Source organism: Bubalus kerabau, chromosome 1 (assembly GCF_029407905.1).
Source record: "Bubalus kerabau isolate K-KA32 ecotype Philippines breed swamp buffalo chromosome 1, PCC_UOA_SB_1v2, whole genome shotgun sequence".
In the NCBI taxonomy this organism is placed as follows: Eukaryota; Metazoa; Chordata; class Mammalia; order Artiodactyla; family Bovidae; genus Bubalus; species Bubalus kerabau.
The window spans coordinates 98,137,548-98,160,371 of NC_073624.1; positions in this window are offsets into that span (position 1 = coordinate 98,137,548).

Below are 22,824 nucleotides of genomic sequence, written 5' to 3' on the forward strand. Positions count from 1 at the left end.
GGAAAATCTTTAAAAATGTGACAAACGCCATGGTTTGAGAGAACGGAACTGTCGAACATCTGGTACAAGTCCAGTGTGGGTGAGACTTACACAACTCAAATTTGCTTGCTTTTATTTTTTTTAAGTTTACAATTCAGTGGTTTTAGTCCATTCACATGTAAGCAACTGTGGCTACCATCTAATTCCAGACTTGAGTTATTTACAACAATAAACATTGTTTCATGAAATCTTTGGCTTCAAGTATCTTGCATTCAGGGAAGAGGGAGTTACAGTCCTATCTCCTCTCATGGCTCTGTCCCCTTTCACTGCAAGACTCTCCCCTGGTCTCTATCCATCTAGTCTAGGAGATGGAGACAGCTTCTGGATCCAGAGAAGGAATCTGGTTCTGTTTTCATGGCCAGCATTCCCTGTTGTCCTCTGGCCTCAGTCTCCATGTGGGTAAGGGCTGGATGTAACTTACGCCCTTGAATCAAGCTGCCTCCTGGATGGGTCCTCTTGATTTCTGTGAACCTTTCTGAGGCCACTTTGGACAATCCAGGGGGTGGGGTGGGTGTGGATGCTACTGGTAGTTTAGAGAGGAGATCGATCCCTGGCCCTTGAGATAAGAGCTCTGGGAGGACCCAAGAAGGCTCGAGCCTGCTCCTCACGCCCCCATACTCCGCTCCGTTGCTCAGCCTGGCGCCTTTGCTTTGATGCTTCCCGGACCTGTGATCAGTGTCTCTCCTCCCCAGTGAGAGAGATGGAGAAATAAACAGAAAGCAACACGATTCGCCCCCCTGCAACCTGGAGCTGTTAACAGAAACTGCTCAAAACTGACTCTTCTGAAATATTGTAGGGTCTAAGTCACTCCACCTGACGGTGAATTTTTATTTTTAAGAATTCTTATTTCCAGTGATTCTCATTAGATTTCAAAAACCTTATTTTCACTTGGATGTGCTCAACCTACACAGTGTATTTATTTTCAAGTCTCGCCGAAAGTTCATGAAGCTTTTTAATAAGATAGTATCCTCCAAGGAGACTTTTACTCTCTGCAGTTTATTATTCTCTTCTCAAAGAATAAACTCTCCTGCTGCTGCTGCTTTTCACTGCCTAAGGAGATTAAATAAAATGTTATAAATATACAATAAAAATAGTGATCTTGCTATGACATTCTGGAATTGGGTATTCAATTTACATTTAAGTTAATGAATCCTTTTCCCCACCTTTCCCTGGCAGGCAGCATCATGTGCATACCTAGAGATGAAAGCCATCTGTGGGATGGGTAAGTGCCTTTTCCCTCCATGAACTTAAGTGATTGAAGATACTGGGCATTGGGTTCTAGCGCTGGATTTTTTGGTGACATATTATTTTCATGATCACCGGGATGATAGTCTGCTGAGGACAAAAGAAAAACCTAAGAATACTTCTTGTAGGTTTTGAGTTGGTTATTGCAGCTTATATTTTGAGTATGGTTGAGTCAAAGCAAAACATCCTCCCATTCAGTTCCCCCCTCCCCACCAAGATGAAACCAACAATGAAACAGGAAATAAAAAGATCCCATTGCTGATCTGGGGCAGTGAAAGTAGAGTCCCAAGTTTCTAGCATGTGCGGTTAGTTGTTTAGCGTATATGGTTGCTGTGATCTATTGATAATCTTCTGAATTCCTCCCCTCTCCACCACAGCCCATAATGCTGTTATCCCTCCCTGTCTATCAGTGGGCATCTGTGTGATGTTAGCCTGTCTCCTGCTCTGTCACTCTGGTTTTCATTTATGTATTTCCCCGCTATGTATGTTTCTCGCCTTGTCATTCTTCTAGTGTATCAGGTTTAATTGTGGGTTCAGTAATAGAGGAACTACTTCTCTTAGGTCCTTTTCCTTTGTTTTTTAAATACCAAGTTATTTTGCGTCAGATGGAACATTTTTGCATTGAATCCAAATACAGTTGTGTTGGTTCGGGAAAACACTTAAATATACTTGCTAATAATATGAACATGTATGGTTAAACGGTTGATTTTGCATATTTTTTTCATAATTTTGAGGAACTGGGGGGTAGGATGAAATGGCATTTAAAATTCAGGACTTTATCTGGAGAGAGGTGTTATAAGAAGTTTAGCACATATGCTAAGGAAAGGGTTGATCCAAAAAGGTAGATCACTAAAAAGAATGAAATTGGCCTATTTATATTAAAAGTAGTTTAAAAACTTTGCTGAAAAGAAAGGTACATTTAATCATTGTGGTAACCCAGAAGGTATAAAGCAGATCTATAATTTTCTAAAGTCAATGCAATTCTCTGTTTATAAGAAGCTGAAAGCAACATATCTTGATTGTTTTAGGAATGATTTATGTGTTGCAACTTTGGTTTATTTAAAGCATGTCTGCTGCGTTTGTTTCAGCAAAGCTCTCTGTTAGTGTGTTTAGGCAGTAGTTAGTGGCTCTGAGCACAGAAACTGGAAATGCTTATTGTGAGGCCTGCTGCAGAATTTCTGTTTTATGGGACATCATATAGTTTCTTGTTAGCCTAGAGTTGTAAATTCTATGTAGATCGCCACCCCATTCAAAGCAGGGGCCGTTATTTTTCTTAAATAAACACTTGATGTTGGCTTTGATGTTAAATAAAGAGCTGGATTTCTTAAATATCCACATTTGTCAGAGCCCATCTCAATAGCAGATCTCTTTGTGTGTATAGAATCATTTTTTAAAATAGGCTATTTTAAAGCAGTTTTAGGTTCACAAAAAGCTTGATTGGAAGGTATAACAATTTCCACACACCCCTCTGTTCCCACACATGCACACTCTCCCCCCCTGTCAACATTCCCCACTGGGGGGTACATTTGTGACACTTGAAAAACCTACATTGATGTATCATTATCACCCAAAGTCCCTAGTTTACATTAAGGTTCAGTCTTGTATATACTATGGCTTTGGACAGGTGTGTAATGACATGTACCCACCGCTAATTGCATTAATAGTACCATACAGAATAGTTTCACTGCCCTAAAAATCCTCTCTCATCCCTCCCTGTCTCCTCTACCTCCCCACCCCGACCATCAATCTTTCAACTACTTTCAACTCTGGGGAAAGTTGTCTGTGTGCCCATTCCTTGAGCTTGGGGGGAGGGAGAAGGGTGGAAATCTAGGGGCTGTCCCCGGCGGCGTTGTGGGCGGAGGTGTGGTGGGATGCTGAGGACAGGGCAGAGCCATCCCGGGCTGGAGTGAGCAAGACAAGGAGGGCATCGCCGGGGCGGGCGTGGGCACAGGAGTGAGCGGACCCTCTGCTAGAAGACGTGCATTTAGTGGCGTCTCTCTTTTGTGTGGTGCTTCGGTGCTGACGAAGCACTTTGTTTTCCTAGTGCTGTAACTCAGCCGAGCCAGTCCTATGCCGAGGGCATTGTTATCCCCGGTACATGGGTGGAACTGAAGCTCAGATACATGCAAGTTTCCCAAGGTCACAGCGAGTGAAGGAGGGAGCTGGGACTCTCTTTGCCTTTGCCTTCTCCTGCCTTTTTACCTACTTCCACTCAGCTCCATGTGATGAGCAACTTCTGGTCATTCCAGCACCCACCGTGCACTAACATGGTAACTAGAACATTTAGAGGATGGAGACTTGGTAAATGCATCAGCTCCTCCCCTGCCCTGGTTTATTTGCATATCTGAATCCTTGGAAATCTTAGGGCACCCCACTGTTATTTTGCACACCTATTTGATGTCTGAAGATGTATATACAGAAAATTAAAATGATTACATTAAGTGTGGGACTGATCTGGCATATTCCCAAGTGTTGCTTTAGGGAAAACACTAAGTCTATATTTCCTTAAAACGAGAGATGGTAAAAAAATTTGTTTAGTTGGATTATAGCTAATAATGAAAGTAAAAGTGAAGTCGCTCAGTTGTGTCCAACTCTTTGTGACCCTGTGGCCTGTAGCCCACCAGGCTCCTCCGTCCATGGGATTCTCCAGGCAAGAATACTGGAGTGGGTTGCCATTTCCTTCTCCAGGGGATCTTCCTGACCCAGGGAGCGAACCCAGGTCTCCTGCATTGCAGGCAGATGCTTTAACCTCTGAGCCCCCAAGCTATTGCTACCTAGGAAAGCAGTGCTTTCTGATTTTGAATCATACCTGGACTCCTAATAGAAGAAATTATCATGGACACTTGAGAATATCTATAGTCACAACTGACCAAGTAGCTTAAGACCATAATAGCAATTGGTAATAATAGCTTTTGTTAATTTCAACCATAAGATTGCCTCTGCTGCCGTACATACAGAGTTACTTTCTGATATGTATGACCATGAGCTGGAGGAATTTATGGGACACAGCAGGTCTGTGACGATATGGAACAGCACCGTCTGGACTTTCATAGCTGTGAAGTGACAGCTAAGGTTCCTTGAGCATTTGCTGTGTACCATGCTATGCGCTGGGGCTTCCCTGGTGGGGCTCAGCAGTTAAGAATCCTCCTGCAGTACCGGAGATGCAGGAGACCCAGGTTCGACCCCTGGATCGGGAAGATCCCTTAGAGAAGGGAGTGGCTACCCACTGCGGTATTCTTGCCTGGAGAATTTTACGGGCAGAGGAGCTTGGTGGGCCTCAGTCCGTGGGGTCGCAAGAGTCAGATAGGACTTAGTAACTAAACCATCACTACCACATTCTATGAGCCAGATGGTTTGTATTCGCTATCAAACATGATCATACCAACGCCCGAGAACATGGGCACTTCTATCCTTGCTTAACAGCTGAGGAAACAGGTTCCAAGTGGCTGAAGTTTATCATGGGTACGGTGGGTCTCTTAGTCAGCCGCATTCGTGTGTGACTCTGAGCCTACACTGCTAACCACCCCGTGCGCTGTAATAGAAGGACTGAATGATTGGCATCCAGTTACTTGGAAACTCCCAGCTTCTGCGAGGCAAATGACTCTCCTGGAGCCCAGTTGCAAATTGTGTGTTTTCACCTTTGCTCTTTGGCCATACTATGGTGAGGATGGTTACCTGAAGCTGATATACTTGCTCCTTGAAAAGACATAGGCTGACAAATCTGTGGTTGAAAAGAATGGAAAGCTATCAACTAAAGAAACTTCTACACCCTCCCTGGCTTCCTGAGCTTCATGGGCTGTATAATTGGCAGTTGGCTGGGCCAAGTATTTATCAGCTTTTTTGCTCAACTTTGAGACAGTGAGGTCCCTTTTGGCTTCTGCCCTGTGCTCTGTTAGCATCTGCTACCCACCATCTGTGATGGCTGTTCTCAGATTCCTCTCCTTGCTAAGCCAGCCAGAACTTCTCCCCTGCCAGGCCTTTAACTGGACTAAAGCAGCTGACAGCAACGAGCGTCAGCCGTGTAACAGCTGTGTTGCTGCTGGTTACATTGCTCTGGCCCAGGTACTGGGAATTGGGTTGGTGTTTTTTTTAATGTTCTTCTTGAAAATAACTACTAAGTAGTAGAAAAGAAGCAAAGTCATGCCTTGGTTTCCACTAACAGTTAAGGGACTCCATTTGCCAAAGAATCTCTTTCTGGAAAGGCCTAGATTCTTCTCTGATTCTCAACCATCCACATTATAAGTTTGCTTTCCAAACTTCCACTGGTCACTCCCCAAAGTGATTTTTTAAAAATATAATATTTTAAAGATCATTTCCTATTAGTACATAACTACTTTATTTATTTATCTATTTATTTATTTAGCTGGGCTGGGTCTTAGTTGTGGCACACAGGCTCTTCGATCTTCGCTGCAGTCTGTGGGATCTTTCCTTGGGGCATGTGGGATCTCGTTCCCCAACCAGGGATCGAACCCGGACCCCCTGCATTGGGGGTGTGGAGTCTCAGCCACTGGACCACCAGGGAAGTCCCTCTGAAGTAGTTTTGGTTGCTCTTCCATCTCATACTCCCCTGTAGTTTGAAGCCCGTGCCCTTTTAGCTGCAGGGACAGATAATTATAAAAGAGATCCCCAAAATTCAAACCATAGGCAGGACATAAACACCCTCAGTGGCTCAAACTGGCAGGAACCCAAATGGAGGCCTGGATTCACAGAGATGGGCTTCCCTAGACACTGGGGTCAGAGTTGTTAAACAGTATGACTTCCTGGTACATGTAGGGTTTCCCCTTATGAACGAGAAGCAGTCACTGAAGAGTCGATGAAAACCATATATGGAGTTGGAAGGGGGAAGGTCCACTCATTATTCAACAAGCATTTCTCCCCAAATAAGAACCTGGGAGGACCCAAGGACACTGGAGGCTGGCGGCTGGCTCTCCTGGCAAGTGGAGAGCACAGGCAGCCAAGTGTACGCTGGTCCTCCTGGAGGCAGGATCCTGACTAGTCAGCCCAGTAGGGCTCCTGGTGTCCAGTTCCCAGAGCTGGCTCCTGGCCAAGCTGGAGACATTCCTCTGCCTTCCTTAGTCACAACACGTGTTCTACTGGGGCTGGACTGAGCCATCCAGCTGCTCAGAGCATTTCAGCTCCTTGGTAGTTTATTTTTGTTTGAATGTAAATTAGCACGTTTGCTTTTTCTTGTCAGGGATGTTCTTGTCAGAGTTGGGTTAGCATGAATCAGCTTCATAGGAGTGGTTGCCCAATAAACTCATCAAGCAACTTCTGAATGATTGCATGACATGTGGGCAGGCCAGCCTGAAACTCGGGGCTTTCTTTGTACCTGCAATCTGAATGACCTGCGGAAAACGTTTAGCCTCTCTGAATCTCCGTGTCCTCTACTGGAACAGGCCCAGGGTGGAAAGGTGTAGTTAAAGTGCTTGGAACAGGGCCTTCAGTCATTGAATGTGTTTATTGAGCACCTACTGTGTATCAGGCACCGTTCTAGGCACAGGGATACAAAACGACGCCCCTCTCCTCGTGGAGGTTGCATTGTAGTGGAAGGAGACAATGATACAACCAGAATATTTGGCAGCAGTAAGGGCCATGCTCTGAGCATTTAACTTAAAATGAAAACTTACCTTGGTGTTCTTGGAGAGGAAATGAACTTTCCAAATTTCACAGACAGCTGTGTGGGCATGATTGAGGGGAGCCCTCCAAGGTGGAAAGATTTCTAGGTCAGAGAGACTGAGCACAGCCGCAGGAGCACTCGAAGATCTGGGGTGGCTCTTTTGGAAGGGGGAATGAGATGCTCTTAGTATTCCTGCTCTTTTTTTTTTTTTTTTTTGGCTTGAAATGAATAACATGCAAATGAGCACCTGGGTCTGAGTCAGCAGTGAGTAACCCCTCTGCGGGATGCTGGGCTCAGAGCGTACACAGAGCTCCCCACTGGCTCCTTCACATCCCTGAGGGGCTTCTCACTGGCAGCCTCTGTGCCCTCACCCTGGGCTCTTGCCCATGTCACCCTGCTTGGGCACAACCCCGGGTCAGGCCAGCTGCTCCCTGCACCTGCAGCCAGGGGTGTAGCTGATGAAACCGCTTCCCTGCAATCCTGGGGCAGGGATGCCAGGAGCTTCCTCACCATCTGGGCCATGGTGTGCCCGACTGCAGCCGGTACAGAGGAAGACACTCCCTTCCCCGGTAGGTCTCCCTCCCCAGAGCCCCGGACCCCTACTCATCAGGCCTAGGCTTGCTTGGTGGTTCTCCCCTCTTCCCTTCTTTGCTCTACTCAGCCACAATGACCCACCCACCTGTGCCCACTTCTCCCCGTCCCGCCTCTCCTGAGACTTTGCTCCTCTATCATCAAGTCCGGTGCCATCTGTGCCTGCTTTTCCATGCACTCACTTCAGCCTACACCACTGTCCACACCGCCAATATCCTGAACCCACTTTTTTGCATCCTGCTCTTGCTCCACTCACTACTCCTTCTCGCCCTTCACCATGTGTCTTAAAGGAATAATCTCTACTCTGCTCTCCCCAGGCTTCTTAATCCACCAAAAACTAGTGTCAGCCCCCAAACTGATGGACAACTTCTCTCAGTGGGGTCACCAGTGACCCCTTTGCTTATCTGGTGCCTACTTTGCAGCTTGTGTCTTTATTTAATTTGTACATCATTTGCCACTATGATGCTCCCCCTTGACTGAAGCATCTTGCCCTCATTGAGTGTTTCCTTTCTTCTTTATCTGCTGTTCTTAGACAATCGGTGTTCAAAACATATTGCTGGGGCTTCCCAGGTGGCTCAGTTATAAAGAGTCTGCCTGCCAATGCAGGAGATGTGGGTTTGACCCCTGGGTTAGGAAGGTCCCTTGGAGAAGGGAATGGCAACCCACTCCAGTATTCTTACTTGGGAAATCCCATGGACAGAGGAACCTGGTGGGCTGTAGTCCATGGGGTTACAAAGAGTCAGACACATCTTAGCGACTAAACAACAACAACATATTACTGAGTATGGAAAATAGGGTCTGCATAAACTTCCTCCCAGAAACCCCTCACTTTGCCAAGGGATGAGGGTCTCTAACTGGGCCAGTGTGGCTTCTGAAGAGCTTCCCTTCACTTTGACTTTCCCTGATCTGTCACCTCACCCAGTAACCTCACTCTCACCCTGTGCCAGAAGGAAGCCTGGAGCCATAAAGCAGGTCTCATAAAACCTCACTGGGGTCCCAAGTTCATGTGGCTAAAAATAGAGCACACATCTGAGCCCAGCCCAACTGGCTTTTGGTACTTCTAGCTTTTATTGAAGTGGTGACCACATTTCTGGAGTCCAGGAAAGGAAACATGAATGTTTAACTGATAAAGGGAAACAGTTCCTGTTCACTGAGCTTGTCATGTACCCGGTACAGGGCGTGGGGCCTATGGATTATGTTACCTCATCCCCACCACAGCCCTCTTCTCTGTGGGGCCTATGGATTATGTTATCTCATCCCCACCACAGCCCTCTTCTTGTCTTTTTAAGAATTTTTTGATGTGGACCATCTTGAAAGTCTTCTATTGAATTTGTTATAACATTGCTTCTATTTTACATTTTGGCCTCTTGGCTGCAAGATGTGAGATCCTAGCTACCCATCCGGGGATTGAACTTATACCCATCCCTCCCTGCAAAGTCCCAAACACTGGGCCGCCAGGGAAGTCCCCCCCACTTCTTATCTTATGCGTGGAGTGATTGAGGCACAGACTCAGAGAAGCTTGAGCATAGAACCTCCTCTGTCTGACTCTGAACCCTCAGGTCACAATGGGTGCCACCATCAGGGGTATGAGGCTGTCTGGGACATGCCCCGGGGATCCTCAAATAGAAGAATGTTTGGGATTTCAATGATTTCTGAGGTCAGCAATTGTGAATTTCTGATTTCTGAATCTTCTAGGATGTTTGGAAGCTGTTCTCTCAGAACGGACAGAGGGTGGGAGGGTGGAGGGTAGAGCTAGATATTCTAGGGAGGGGCCCAGCCTCCAGCTGCAGTCAGGAAGCTGTCAGAGGCTGGCCCATCTCTCCAGAGCCTCTTCGGGTCTCCAGGGACTGCAACCCCCGACTCAGCACAGGGTGGTCTATGTCTGCTTCTAGGCCCCTGTGCTGTGTATACAGATGGTCTGCTTATGCCCTGTTCGTGCACAAATAAAGTAAACATGCAGTACATAACATACCTATTCTGTCTTTGTCATCATTGTTGTTCAGTCACTAAGTCATGTCTGATTCTTTGGTGACCCTGTCGACTGTAGCCCACCAGGCTCCTTTGTCTGTAGGATCCTCCAGGCAAGAAACTGGAGTGGGTTGCCATTTCCTTCTCCAGGGGATCATCCCGATCCAAGGATCAAACCCATGTCTCCTGCATTGTAGGCAGATTCTTTACCGCTGAGCCACCAGGGAAGCCCTATTTTGTATTTAGGGATATTTAACTCATATATGGAGAAGGCAATGGCACCCCACTCCAGTACTTTTGCCTGGAAAATCCCATGGACGGAGGAGCCTGATGGGCTGCAGTCCATGGGGTCACTGGAGTCGGACACGACTGAGCGACTTCACTTTCACTTTTCACTTTCATGCATTGGAGAGGGAAATGGCAACCCACTCCAGTGTTCTTGCCTGGAGAATCCCAGGGACGGGGAAGCCTGGTGGGCTGCTGTCTATGGGGTCGCACAGAGTCGGACACGACTGAAGCGACTTAGCAGCAGCAGCAGCAGCAACTCATATATGTAAATTGAATTTATTGGTTAAAAAAAAAAAGATTTGAAATGATCACTAACTTGGAGAAAAGTTGGAGGTTTAGTAGAAAGAATTTTATTTTTCCTGAACCATTTGGGAGTGAAATCCAGTCACCTGCTCAGACTTTACTGTGTGATTCCTGAAAATAAGGACATTCTCCTCTGCCACCACCATACAACCATCAAAATCTGAAAATTAAATGGAGATGTTACTGGCGTCCACTCCTCAGGCCCCATTCACATTTCGCCAGTTGTCCTGGTATTGTCCTTTGCAGCCGGAGGATCCAGTTCAGAAGCATGAGCTGCATTTAGTTCTCTTTTTTTGTCTCCTGTCTGAAACAGTTCCTTAATCTTTCCCTGACTTTCCTGATCTTGGCGCATTTGAAGATTACAGTTGTTTGTATTAAGTCCCCCAAGCTGGTGTTTCCTCGTGATTAGATTTGGCGTATCCATCTTTGGCAGGAATATCGCAGAAGTGACACTGTGTTCTCACTGCGTCCTATCAGATGGGCTGCAGTTTTGTTGTGTCTCGTTATGGATGCTTTTGCTTTGAACACTCGATTAAGGTGGTGTCTGCCAGGCTCCACCACTATAAAAATATTTTTTCCTCTTGGTAATTAACAAGTATTTTAGGGGAAGTTACTTTGCGCCTCCTGTTTTCTCTGAAAACTTTCAATTTATTCTTTGATTTACTTCTATCAGTAGGGGTTAATGGCTTTTTCTTTTATTCAAAGGTTCCAATTCATGATGACAATTGTTCATCTTAAGGACGTGTTGTCCCCTGCTTGACCACTGGGAACTCATTCGAGCTGTCTTTTGTGTCCCTCTGACGTGTCCTCACAATTCTTTGAGCACCCTTTGCGTTTGGGCATAAGATGTTTCAGGTTCATCTTGTGCTTTCCTCATCCTAGACCTGGAACTGGCAGTTTTGGCAAGGAATCCAGGTCCCTTTCAGTGGAAAACAGTATTTAAAGCCAAGATCAGGGTGCTAGCTTTGCTCTCTGATATTGGGGTGTTATCACTCCCTGGCCCTCTGAGTGGACAGAGGTAGGGAATAGATGCAGTGTTCATGTATGGGTGTGTGCACGTAACATGGAATGAGACATATACACCTGTGTATATACCTGCCATGGACCGAATGTGTGTGTCCCCCTAATTCATATGTTGAAGCCATAACCCGATGTGATGGTATTTGGAGATGGAGCCTTTGGGAGGTGATTAGGGTTAGATGAGGTCATCAGGGTGGTTTCCTCACCATGGGATTAGAGGAGCATGTGCACTGAGGAAGGGCCAGGTGAGCACACAGTGAGGAGGTGGCCAACCCAGCACAAGCCAGGAAGAGGGCCCTCACCAGGAGTCAGATCTGCACCCTTGATCTTGGACTTCCTAGTTTCCGGAACTATGGGAGGAAAAAAAAGCTTTTGTTTAAGCCAGTCCATTTATGATATTTTATTATAGCAGACTGAGCTTAGACAGCATATATATTTGCTTATACATATATTCACATAAATATACATTTAGATCTTTGCTTATTTCTGTATCTCTCTGTATGCTGAAAAGGCTTCCCAGGTGGCTCAGTGGTAAAGAATCTGCCTGCCAGTGCAGGAGACACAGGGATGTGCGTTTGATCCCTGAGATGGGAAGATTCCCTGGAGTAGGAAATGGCAACCCACTCCAGTATTCTTGCCTGGAAATTCCATGGATAGAGGAGCCTGGTGGGCTACTACAGTCCATGGGGTCGCAAAGAGGTAGAAGCGACTGATCACACACACACACACACACACACACATGGATGCTATATGTTGAAAACCATGAGTGCACACCAATACATCTGACCCCAGTCCAACCCCATGGATTCATTCAAATTGTCTTCCTTTCAGTATCTGCCCCTCCTCTCCAACAGTGAAACACTGCCTTCCATTGTCTCTAATATTCCTCATTTGCCCAACTTCCATGTGTAGCCAGCTCCCTCTCTCTGCTGCCTGCCTCTCCCTGGCGTGGGTGGGTTTTGGGTGTCGACACTCAGCGCCAGGCTGCCTATCTGCTGAGCGGCCCTTCTCACCCTACTGCAATCTCGGTCACCCTGGCCAGGTCGTCTCAGTGCGTGGACACCCTCCCCAACTGCTCCAACTTCAACACGCCAGGAAACCCTCCTCACCCATCCCGGGCTCTGAGTGCCTCCCCCAGGCTCCCCCCACCAAGTCCTGTCCCTGTGCTTGAGCTCCGCCACCCTGCTCGAGATCATCCACTCCCCCCATGGAGCCCAGCCGTCTGCGCCCACTTAATACTTGTGGCTTTAAAACTGCTCAGGGAGGGAAAGGCAGGCAACAGAGAAGGAGGGCATTTTTCTGTGGGTGTGTGGCTTTTTTTTCCTGATTATTTTCTTTCTGTTTTGAATATTTATTTATTTGTGTCCACTAGATCTTAGTCGCGGCATATGGAATCTTGTTCCTATACCAGGGATCGATCCCAGGCCCCTTGCATTGGGAGCATGGAGAGCATGGAGTCTTAGCCACTGGATGGCCAGGAAAGTCCCCTTTCCTGTTTATTTTAGTAACACATGATGATTTGGCAATACAGGAGAAACAAAGAAAAAGATTTTTTTTAATCTCTATTAAATCTTCCATTCAGAGAAAATTATTTTTATCCTTTTCACTCTAAAATATCAAACTTAAAAAAAGAAAAACAACACTATCAGTTTCTTTAGTTGAAAATGCAATATATGCATCTGACTGATACCTTCCGAAGTCACACCCCCCTCCTCCTTCATCCCCAGGACCCTCCCCAGAGGCAGATGCTGATGCCTGTGTGTCTTGTGTGTTCACCCAGCTGTTTTCTATGCATATATAATGTACATGTGATGGTTTTTCAACCAAAGTGGATTTTGATCTTTCTGACATATTTCCTGTTAGTCTTTTTCCTCTATGAAGTGAAGTGAAGCTGCTCAGTTGTATCCAACTCTTTGCGACCCCATGGACTGTAGCCTACTAGGCTCCTCCATCCATGGGATTTTCCAGGCAAGAGTGCTGGAATGGGTTGCCATTTCCTTCTCTAGGAGATCTTCCCAACCCATTGAATGTGGATTGAACCCGGGTCTCCTGCATTGTAGGCAGACGCTTTACCATCTGAGCTACCAGGGAAGTCAATTTTCTTCTATAATTTAACAAACTATAAACATTTTTCTATGTTCCTATATTTCGATTCTTTCCAAGTGTCATTTGAAAAGGCTGTATAATTTTCCATCAAATGCGTGTTTCATTTGTTGAGTCTCCTGTGGCTGGACATTTCTGATTTTTCACTATTATAAATCACCGACTTGAACTTTATCGTGCCAGGAGAGCCATGAAGCCAGCTGAAGTGGCTGAGCTACTTTGTGTGCCTGGTGAGAGACTACTGAACTGAAACAATAGAGGTTTATTTTTCTCAGCAAAAGCATTTCAGGGGTGGATGGCTAAACCAAAGTTTTGAGGAAACCACCAGAATATAAAAGATGGAATTCTAAAGCCAAGTCGTTCATGTAGAACTTCCAAAGGAGGTGATCAGGAGCCTCTCACTGATTCGAGAACAGAAAAGGATTGAGACAGGGGCAAGAAAGAGAAGTGTGTTAGTCGCTCAGCTGTATCTGACTCTTTTGCTTATGGACTACTTATGGACTGTAGCCCGCCAGGCTCTTCTGTCCATGGGATTTCCCAGGCAAGAATACTGGAGTGGGTTGCCATTCCCTTCTCCAGGGGACCTTCCTGACCCAGGGATCGAACCTGGGTCTCCCTCATTGCAGGCAGATTCTTTACTGTCTGAGCCACCAGGGAAGTCCAAGAAGGAGAATATTTATAAATTATTTCTTTCTTCAGATTTCAGGCACTCAGATGGCCTGGGGCAAGGGTTCTACTGCCCTCACCTAAGAGCAGGTCCCCAAGAGAGCTTTGATTGACAGGTGAGACAGTGAAGTGGCCTGTGGCTGCCCAGGAGACACGGGCTGTGTTGGTTTCAGCCACAGGGATGCCCAGTTTCCCATGGGCCACTCAGGAGAGACATCTGCATGGTATAAGTTTGGTTGAGCCAGTGGGTGGGGCCAGGGGGCAACATAGCAGAAGGAAGCTGGAGGTGGGCACAGCCTTCCTCTGGCTGAGGAAGGAGCCCCCAGGACAGGTTCAGTCCAGTCACTCTTTGCAACCCCATGGACTGCAGCATGCCAGGCTTCCCTGTCCATCACCAACTCCCAGAGCTTGCTCAAACTCATGTCCATCAAGTCGGTGATGCCATCCAACCACCTCATCCTCAGTCGTCCCCTTCTCCTCCTGCCTTCAATCTTTCCTAGTATCAGGGTCTTTTCCAATGAGTCAGTTCTTTGCATCAGGTGGCCAAAATATTGGAGCTTCAGCATCAGTCCTTCCAATGAATATTTAGGATTGATTTCCTTTAGGAATGACTGGTTGGATCTCCTTGTAGTCCAAGGGACTCTCAAGAGTCTTCTCCAACACCACAATTCAAAAGCATCAGTTCTTTGACACTCAGCCTTCTTTATGGTCCAATTCTCCATCCATACATGACTACTGGAAAAACGATAGCTTTGACTATACAAACCTTTGTCTGCAAAATAATGTGGAGCGAAGTGAAAGTCACTCAGTTGTGTCCGACTCTTTGCGACCCCATGGACTGTATAGTCCATGAAATTCTCCAGGCTAGAATACTGGAGTGGGTAGCCCTTCCCTTCTCCAGGGGATCTTCCCAACCCAGGGATCAAACCCAGGTCTCTCACATTTCAGGCGGATTATTTACCAGCTGAGCCATAATGTCTCTGCTTTTTAATATGCCATCTAGGTTGGTCATAGCTTTTCTTTCAGGAAGCAAGCTCTTTTAATTTCATGGCTGAAGTTACCATCTGCAGTGATTTTGGAGCCCAAGAAAATTATTTCCATTGTTTCCCCATCTATTTGCTATGAAGTATGGGACTGGATGTCATGATCTTAGTTTTTTGAAGGTTGAGTTTTAAGCCAGCTTTTCACTCTCCTCTTTCACTTTCATCAAAAGGCTCTTTAGTTCCTCTTTGCTTTCTGCCATAAAGGTGGTATCTGCATATCTGAGATTATTGATATTTCTCCCAGCAATCTTGATTCCAGCTTGTGCTTCATCTAGCCCAGCATTTCACATGATACACTCTGCATATAAGTTAAATAAGCAGGGCGACAGTATACAACCTTGACTTACTCTTTTCCCAATTTGGAACCAGTCCGTTGTTCCATGTCTGGTTCTAACTGTTGCTTCCTGACCTGCATACAGATTTCTCAGAAGACAGGTAAGGTGGTCTGGTATTCTCATCTCTTGAAGAATTTTCCACAGTTTGTTGTGAGCCACACAGTCAAAGGCTTTCGCGTAGTCAGTGAAACAGAAGTAGATGTTTTTCTGGAATTCTCTTGCTTTTTCTGTGATCCAACGAATGTTGGCAATTTGATCTCTGGTTCCTCTGCCTTTTCTAACTCCAGCTTGAACATCTGGAAGTTCATGGTTCACGTACTGTTGAAGCCTGGCTTGGAGAATTTTGAGCATTACTTTGCTAGCGTGTGAGATGAGTTCAATTCTGCAGTATGCACATTCTTTGGCGTCGCCTTTTGCATCCCCTGAAGTCAAGGGAACTGCAGGGAATGATGATCCCCAAGGATGAGAAGCTTCTAAGAGCCCACAGCAGCACCCATGAGAAAGTCAGCTTCACCTCTGCTGAGACTGTAGAGCCACAGTCAGCTTCTAGCAGCACTTGTTCAAGGAAGATCCACCCCATGGCTTGAGTATTCATGACCCTGTACCCTGACCCTGACCTAAAGGGTCAAATGTACCCTAGCAGGCAGGTGAGAGGTAAGCTCCAGGGGAAGGAGGAGGAGCATGAGGTGGACAGAAAGAATCCAGCCTTGTGGCTCTTTTCATCTTGGGCTTTGAGCCTAACCCAGGCCTGATGAAGTGAAATTTGATCCAAAATTAGGTTCAGTGTGTTTATTGGTCTTGGACCATTTTAATTACAAAATTGCAACCATGTTCGCTGTTGGAGGAGAATTTATACTTCTACCTAAGTGTGAGGACAAAAGTAATGTGTCTGCCAGAGCTTTTATCTAGGAGTAGGGAGATATTATCCCCAGTGCATAGTTTCCAGTGTGTGTGTGTGTGTGTGTGTGTGTGTGTTAGCCGCTCAGTTTTGATGGACTGTAGCCTACCAGGGTGTTCTTGCCTGGAGAATCCCAGGGACAGGGGAGCCTAGTGGGCTGCCATCTATGGGGTCGCACAGAGTTGGACACGACTGAAGCGACTTAGCAGCAGCAGCAGCAGCAGCAGCAGCCTACCAGGGATTCTCCAAGCAAGAATACTGGAGTGAATTGCCATTTCCTCCTCCAGGGTATTTTCCTGACCCAAGGGTCAAACCCGAGTCTCCATAGTTGCCAGGGATGGTGGGAAGCAATAATAGAGTTCATTTTTTATTATATCTCATGAACAGTATGTTCAACATGCCAGTTATAAGCAGAATAAAAGTAGCTTAAGCAACAAGGATTTATTTTTCTTATCTAAAAAGAAGTTGAGAGGTAGGTGGCTGCAGGGATAGTTTATCAGCTCAGTGAAGGCCATGGGCCAAGCTCATCCCATCCTACTGCTCTGCTAAGCCTCAGTGTATTAATGATGTCTCCCCTCCTGGCCACAAGATCGCTGCTCCAGATCCAGCCATCACATATTCACACAGGAAAACACAACAGGAATTGCAGGCTGTCCTCATTCTTGCCTTTTACAGAGAGGAAAATCTCATCTCCAGGCCCCCAATAAGACCAATCTTATCAGTCCTGGGCCAGAATGAGTCATGTGGCCACACCTCGAAACATGTTTCCTGAGGGAATTTTCTCCACTTCCTAATTTCCTAAGGCTCTTCAAACCAGTCAGTGCCTCCCTCCCATAAACTGCTTTCAGTGAGGTCATCAATTACCTCATTGCCAGAAACAGTGGATATATTTCATATCCCTGGTCTTACTTGATCTCTAGATCATTGGACAGTGCAGATCTCTCCCTGCTTTTTGATGCTCTCTCCTCCCTCAGGGGTTTTCCTTTTGGGTGTCCTTTACTTCTCCACCACTCTTCAGACTTTCGTGGCTCCATCATCTCCCCTCCACCTCCTTTCTACACACTCTCCATGGTTTCAGCATCACCTGTGTGATGAGTACTACCTTAATGACATAGTTAATGTTACATCTTTTCTGAGCCATGGATGCAGTTTTAAGTTTCCTATAAAATATCTACATAACCTCGATGGCCCTAGAGTACCTCAAACTAAAAAAAAAACCAAGGTCATTATTTTTCTCTTATACCACATCTGTTTTTTCTGTACCCTTTGCTTCCATTGAAGTCACCACCACCATCACCTACCTGGTCACCCAAACTAGAAACCTCCGTCCATCTTCCTCATCATTGCCACCATGGTCATGTCAATGTTACCTTCTAAACATGTCTCAAATTTGTTGCCTTTCATCTCAGCTACCACTAGGTTGGTTATGGTTCAGTTCTTAATTCAGTTGTAACAACCTCTTAACTACTGCCCTTTTCACTTTATTCTCACCTTGGATGAGGATATGATGTGTGGAACTTTGGCAGCTGTCTTGTGACCATGAGGTGATAAGCATGAAGATTGACAGCCAGCATGCTAAGGATGGCAGAAGAAACACGGAAAGAGGCTGGATCCTTGTCAGCTTGGCTGAGCACCTCAGTCAATACCATAAATCATCTACTTGCAGACTTCTTGTGATGTGAGGTCATAAATGTCTCTCCTGCTTAAGCTCTGTTAGTTGCTGCTGCTGCTGCTGCTAAGTCGCTTTAGGCGTGTCCGACTCTGTGCGACCTCAGTCACATCATAAGACATTCCTAACTGACGCTGACAGTGGGCAAATGGGGGAAGCAGCATGAGAAAACTTGTGCCGTGTTGACACAGCAATCTTAAAGCAGCTGTTTTAGTGTGAAGTGTGTCTTTAGGTAACTGGAACAAAAATTATTAACTATTTAGTTTTATTTTATATTGTTGTCACCGAGTGACGTGCTTAACAGATGCCATGCGCCTCTCTCTGTGTGAACCCACATCCTCCCCTTTGTTGCTTTCCTCTTGCTTGCCTGTGTGCATGCACTTGCTCAGTCATGTCCGATTCTTTGCAACCCCTGGGACGATGGCCCCCAGGCTCCTCTGTGCATATAATTCTCCAGGCGAGAATACTGGAGTGGGTTGCCACTCCCTCCTCTAGGGGATCATCCTGATCCAGGGATCAAGCACCTCTCTTGCATCTCCTGCATTGGCAGACTGATTCTTTATCACTGCGCCTGCTGGGAAGCCCTTCCATTCACTTAGGACTGCAGTATTTTTTTAGGCATACAATAAAAATAGATGCTATCCAGAGCAGGGAGAGAGGGGGGACCCAGAGGCTAATGGGGCTATGCAGTACCCTGGACTCTTTGGAAGCATCCCCATTTGTATACAGAAATGCATGGTGATATGAGTTATGTATCGATCACGATCACCTGATCAGTTGTGGGCATCTGACATCTTTACCACTAGTCAAGATTGGGAATGAAGAGTTACCCCTCCATTGCTAAGTACAAAATCCCTGGGGCCAGCGGCCCAGATGTCACCCATCTTAACATAGACTGCTGACAACAGCTGTCCCATCCACATGCCCCAAGCCTCCCCGACTGCCTCTTCAGTGGGACTCTTCTGACCACAGTATTTTCTGGGCTTTATGAGGTACCACTAATTGCAGCTGGTTAATTATCCCTTCTCCAGGGGATCTTCCCCACCCAGGAATCAAGCCCGTGTCTCCTGCATTGCAGGCAGATCCTTTACCATCTGAGCCACCAGGAAAGCCCACTTATTTCTGAAGAAATTGTTTCAAGTCTCAGGATTGAAGATCTGCCCCTGAGCAAATGTAGAGAAATAGACTTAAGAAACATCCAGTCACTGTTGGCCATCAGAGAACCACCAGAGAAGTGTCCTCTGCTGTTCACATCATTTCTTCTGAGATTCTTCTTTCTCTCAGAGAAGGGTGTTAGGGGAGTGGGCATCTCCCCCTTCAGACCTCATCAACATGAGAGCTGCAGGCACGTGCAGACTGTTGGTGGTCACGTCCTGTGATCATCAAGGCTCAGCCATTTCTCATCTGGGGAACCAAGTTCCCTGGGTACAGTCCTCCTCATTGCTGAGGTTGTAGCAGCCTCTAGGGGTTGCCATGGGTTACTGAGTGCGTGGGCCGTTTAAAGTGAGAGTGCTCAGTATTTCCTCCAGATGTCCCCGGGGGCCAAAGATGATCTGATGGCTGGATCTCAAGACCACCTCCCTTCGCTGACCAGGGTCTGGAGCTGGTTGGCATACACATGTAGGGGAAGTGGAGGGGAGCAAAATGTACCCCCCACAAAGTGTCTCTTTCACACATGGGTTATTTTGAGCTGGAAACAATCATGACCCAAAAGACTCAGGAAGAAACTTTGACCGTCCCCCTGACCGCCCAAAGAATGTAGACAGAGGGCCTGTCCCAGGAAGGGAGCCGTCACCATAGACAACTGCAGGGTGAACCAGTGGTGGAGAGGGAGGGACCTAGCAAAGTCTGTTAAAATCCCTCTCAATGGCCCACCATCTCTGCCCACCCAGCAAACATTTGTCTATCAAATATTTGCTTTTCCGTCTCCATGTCAGTTGCCTGACTCCCCTTTGAGGTCCCATACCATTACCCCTAACATCCTCTTATAGCTTTACCTGAAGATGATAATTAAGGTGAGAGTTTTAGTTATGAACCCATTTTGGTGGGTTATGCAGTTTTCCTGAGTCTCTCCCATGTATATGTTATTAAGCTCTGTTTGACTTTCTCCTGTTCATCTGTCTCATGTCAATTTAATTCTTAGAGACAAAGCTGGAAGAGCAGAGGGAAATGTCTTCTTCCCACAGAGGGGAATGTGCTGAACCTGTGGGCGGTCAGCTTGCCTGGATCCAGCTGAGAATTACTGTGCCTACTGGTGTGCACACATGTGTACACACACACACACACACAGCAATTTTCTCTGAATGGGGCACACCACCAACTCATCACCCCTCTCGCCGAAGCCCCCGAGCTCCCCCAGTGCTTCCCCAGGTCCCAGTCTTCCCATTCTTTCCACACATATGCGAGGCCCGGCAGAGCTGTCTCTGGGAGGCTGAGCTTTGTCCTGAGGTGTCAGCCAGGGCATTCCAGGCTCTAGTTTTTAGGATTTATCTCAAAATCCGCTCTGGTCTTGTCACCATCTGCTTAAGAGCCTGCAGCACTTTCTCATCTCCGCTGCGATGGGGATGAGAAAATTTCCTCATCTACCCCCCCTCAGCCTGTCCCTCCCGACAGAGCATCTCCACCTTCTCGTCAGATGATGTCCTTTAGTGCTCCCAATTCGGTGCTCCCTCACTCTTGGGCAGTTGGGAGGCAGTGCCTCTGCTCACAGCTCCACATACCACACTTTGTAATAATTAGTTGCTAGTGTGAGTGATTATGTGAATGTGTGTGTGTAAATGGTTTGTGTGTGTGAATGTGTGAGTTTGTGTGAGAGAGTGTGTGAGTGTGTGTATGGGGTGAGTGTGTGTGTGAATGTTTGTGTGAGTGTGTATGTGAGTGAGTGTGTGTGGGTCTGTGTGTGTGAGTGATGTGTGAATGTGTGAGTTTGTGTGAGTGTGTGTGTGTGTGAGGGGGTGAGTTTGTGTGTGTGAGTGGTGTGTGAGTATGTGTGTGTATCATCAGATACTTCGCAGGGCACCTGTGAGCTGTCCACTGCAGATGACCTGCAGGACATTGAAGGACATTAAGACACAGCTCCTACTTTTATAGCTTTTTCTACTTTCTAGTTGAGTGAATAATACATGCATACGTGAAATAACTAGAAAAAATTAAGTATTAAACAAGAGCTTGCACACTGGTAGCCTGTGGCCTGAATGGAGCCCTTATGTGGATCTTGTTTGGCAATTACAATTTTAGCCAGCACAGGTTTTGTGGTTGGTTTTTTTCCCCAATTTTTTTAGTGTGGCAAAATGTGCCCAGCGTAGAATTTCCGGTCTCCATCATTTGTGGTGTGCAGCTCGGTGCCATTAAGCACATTCGTGTTGCTTCCCACTGCCGCCACCATCCATTTCCAGAACAGGTTTCCTCGTGCAAAACGGAGACCTTGTGCCCATTAAACAGGCTTCCCAGGTGGCGCGGTGCTGAAGATTCCACCTGCCGATGCAGGTTTGATCCCTGCGTTGGGAAGATCCCCTGGAGAAGGAAATGGCAACCCACTCCAGCCTTCTAGTCTGGAGAATCCCATGGACAGAGGAGCCTGGCAGGCTGCAGTCTATGGGATTGACTCAGTCCACAACTGAGTGTGCACACGCACGCGCGCACACACACACACACACACTCCACCATTAAACAGTAGCTCCCCATCCCCACTTCCTATCTTCAGCTCCTGGCAACCACCATCCTCTGTTCTGTGTGTCTGGTTTAATTACTCTGCACACCTCATAGAAATTAAATCATGCAGTATTTGTCTTTTGTCCCACCAACACTGCACAGGGTTCCAATTTTTCCACATCCTTATCAACACTTACTTTCTGATTTTTTTTTTTATAATAGTCATCCTAAAGGGTGTCAAGTGGCTAGCAGAATTTAAATTTTTGTAACATCTTATTTACTCATTTGGCTGCGCCAGGTCTTAGCTGCGGCACGTGGGATCTTCAGTTTTCACTGCGGCATGCAGGATCTTTAGTTGTGGCATGTGAACTCTTAGTTGCGGCGTGAGGGATCTAGTTTCCTGGCCAGGGATCGAACCTGGGCCCTCTGCATTGGGAGCTCTGAGTCTTAGCTACTGTGCCACCAGGGAAGTCTCCCCCGAATTTTCAAATTAGTTGCCAATGCTTAAAAATCAGCTTTATTGTTTTGTTTTAAATCTAGATTTCCAGTTTCTTTTGACAGTTTGGAAAACTAGCAGCCCTGGGGCCTCAACTTGGCCCTGGTGACAGCTGGCTGGAGCTGCGCTGCCCTTTGCACAGGGCAGGGTTGCACCCGGCTCTCCGCAGCCCCTTTCCTCATGGGCTCCTGGACCCCATGCAGAACGAGGGCCAACCTTGTGCCTCTCTGCTCTTGTACGGCTGCCTCAACCCCTGGCACTGCCAGGAAGAGAAGAGAATGTTTCCCATCCTCCATAAAGGTGCGGAAAGGGGAAGCAGATGGGGTGACTGAGAGGGGACCTGTTTTTCTGATGGTCTATTTCACTGACAGATTTGTAGGCACTGTGTCCTTAGCCAGCTCCCTCCTGTCGGTTCTCTTCCTGGCCCTGTAGGCATTTGGATTTCGGACCCTTGCATTAATTGAAGTGACTCTTAGACACTTGGTTGTTCTTTTTTTAAAGTTTATATATTAATATACTGTAATATATTAGCCAGTATAGCAATAATTAGCACTTCTATCACATTACCTAATTTTCCTTTCTTTTTAGTGGCTGGAATCATTAAGTCTTAGGAAGTTTGATGATCATAATACAATTTTGTTGTCATTTTCACCACACTGAACATGAGATTTGTATGGCTTATTTAGTATTGATCATAAGTTTGTACCCTTAAACATCATCTGTCCTTTCCCCAACTCCCCATCACTTGGTAACCACCATTTTACTGCTTTTATGAGTTGGGCTTTTTTAGAATCTACATGTGAGTGAACTTACGCAGTACTTGTCTTTCTCTGTCTGACTTATCTCACTTAGCATAATGTACCTGAGGTCCATCCACATGGTCGCAGATTGC